Source organism: Lolium perenne, chromosome 5 (assembly GCF_019359855.2).
Source record: "Lolium perenne isolate Kyuss_39 chromosome 5, Kyuss_2.0, whole genome shotgun sequence".
Lineage (NCBI taxonomy): Eukaryota > Viridiplantae > Streptophyta > Magnoliopsida > Poales > Poaceae > Lolium > Lolium perenne.
Window position 1 is genome coordinate 8,651,006 of NC_067248.2, and position 2,867 is coordinate 8,653,872.

The window sequence follows — 2,867 nt, forward strand, 5'->3', positions numbered from 1 at the left end:
ACGCCCCGGCGGAGGGGGCGCTCTGGAGGGCGGTCAAGAGCGCGGGATCCCACGGGGTCGCGCTCGGTGGGGAGGCGTAGGCCGGGGCGGGCTGGGGCGCCGCGTAGAACGCCTGGTTAGTGGCTGGGCGAGGCCCCATGATGCCCGGGTAGGGGGCGCGCGGCACGGGCATGGAGTAGGCGTGAACGACCCCGGTCCACGGATTGTGACCGGCGGTCCATGGCGGAGGGGGGGTGTGCTGAGGTGGACGAGGTGCAGAGGCGTTGGCACCCAGCATTGCTACCACCGTTGCCACCACCGCCACGGCGACGACAGCCGCGGCGACCACCGCCGGAAGGCGCCGTCTGGCCGGTCCAGGGCCCGGTCTGGCCGGCCTGGGCGCCGGCGTGGCCGGTCCATGGTCCGGTCGGACCATCCTGGTGACCGGGCTGGCCGGTCCATGGCCCGGTCGGACCGGGCTGCTGGCCGGCGGCGGGGAAGCCCGGCGGCGGAGAAGCCCGGTGGACGTGGGTTCGATTCCCACAGACGGCGCCAATTGACGAGGCGGTTCCTCGGCAATGCCCACCATGAGGGGCTTGGGTTTTAGAGAAAGGCGACGATGGAAGTTCCGGGAGCGAGGTGGTACACGACGTACCCAGGTTCACGTCCCCGCGGTGGAGGATCGCTACGTCCTGCTAGCAATCCAGTATATGAATATATGTGTACAGGGGGCCGCCATAGGCGGAGTTGTTGGATCTAGTCTAGTTCTAGTCCGCGGGTTGCGGTTTCTAGGCGTGTCGCCTCTATGATTATGTTTCTGAATATGCATGTGTCCCTAAGGGGTGCCCCTTCCTGGCTTTATATATCAGTCAAGCTAGGGTTTACAAGAGTCCTAGTAGGATTCGTGTTGGAGTCTTCTTTCCTTGTAGTCCAAGTTGAGGCGCGTGCAGGTCCAGCTCGTCGAGTCCTTGTGCTGGTCCAGCTTCATAGTTTGCATCGGGTATGGCAATGTCGAGTCCCCGAAGGGTTATGCCCACATCACCCGTGGGACGAGGTGCAGGGGCGCGGGGGCCTGGGCACCACGGGAGAAGCCGGCGACGAAGGCAGTGTGGGCCGCCCGAGCCCGAAGTTGCTTGAGGCGGCGCTCCTCGAGGCGTAGGTAGGCCACGGCCTGCTCGAAGGTGGGCGTGGTGAGGAGCGTGAGGTTGGTGGCGGCGTTGCTGAGATCCTCGCCGAGACCCGCCGATAGGTGGAGAGCATGATCTTGTCATCGATCGGGAACTCCAAGTCACGGAGCTCGTCGGAGAGGATCTTCAGCTTGAGGGCGTAGTCGTCGAGAGACAGGTCGTTCTGGTGGGTGCCAAAGAACTCCTGCTGGAGGAAGGTGACCCGCTGGATTTTGTTGTCGGTGAAGAGGCCGGTGATCTTGGCCCAGACCGTGTGGGCGGAGTCGCCGTCGCGGACGACGGTGCGGAAGATGTCGTTGGAGACGGTCTGGTAGAACCAACGAATGATGGTGGCGTCGATGGCGAGCCACTCGGGTTCGTGCGGCATGGAGAGGAGGTCGATGGTGCCGTCGACGTGATCGAGGAGATCATACTCGCGGAAGAGTAGCCCGAAGTACGTCTTCACAGGAAGAACTTGGCAGCGGTGGTGGAGAGCTTCACCGGCACGCACTCGGCGATGGGGATGTCGCGGATGACGGCGACGGAGGGGCTGGCGAAGGGGTTGCTGCTGCCGGAGCGGGAGGAGTTGAAGGGGTCGGGGCCGGAGGAGGAGAAACCGGCCATGGCGGAAGCGGTGGTGGTGGTGGTGAAGGCCGGCGGCGCCCTAGATGAGAAGGGCAGCGGCTAGGGTTGGGGGAGGTGTAGGCCGGCGGTGCCCTAGAGAGGAGGGGGCGGCGGCTAGGGTTGGTGGAGGTGGTGGCCGGCGGCGCCCTAGGGAGGAGGGGGTGGTGGCTAGGGTTGGGAGGAGGTGGCCGGCGGTGCCCCAAGGGGAGAGGAGGGCGGCGCCTAGGTCAGGACCCGAAGGGTCTCTGATACCATATAGAAGGGTTATTGGAGATTGCACGGCACCAATAGGGCCGGCTGCTCATGTATATATAGGTGGACACATGTATAATTACAGGTACAACCCTGAGAAAACACAATATGTTACTCAACAACCAGGCTGCACACAAACTTTCAGAAAAGCTCCGTTGTTCCTATTAAATGTTCTCAGTTGTGCCTTGATGACTTCCTTCAGGACATCCCGGCGTCCCGCACCTCCTTCCCGTGGCGTTACCTAGTGCTTCCGCTCTCGGTTAGGTGCCTTAAGAGCACCTCAAGCCCTCCCCCCGAGAAGGTCCCTAGCATGTTTTTTTTTTCATCCGGACGGCGTTAAACTGCCCAGTCACGTCCCCAGTTTCTCGTTTTTGGCCCTGACTCGTGCTTATTACCATCCGGACTGCCCACGGCAACTCCAGGTTTCCGGGGTCTCCCCGGCACTCCGGATGGACGAAAACGAGTTGACTGGCCGGCTCGTCAGAGGCTAGTAGCAAAATAATTGCCGGCCCCCACCCACCTTCTCTCTCCCACCGTTTCTATCTCCCCGACGCAACCAACTTGACCACGACAGGGGCGCGCTACCACTTTGGCCACAGGCCACGCCAACCCCGCCGACCTTCCGGCACGCCGCCGCTCCGCCTCCGTCCACGCCATCAGCGTCGGCGGTGGGCGCCCTTCCCCACACGTATGCACCCCTTGCAAGGTGTCAAAGCCAGTCATCCGCACCGAAAGCCACGCAGCAAGCCACCGCGCCCCCAGCCGCCGCACGCTCGGTCGACGCCGCTCTCCTCGGTCTCGCTCACCATCGCGCAGTCCGGCGACGATGGCCCACGCATCGTGGAC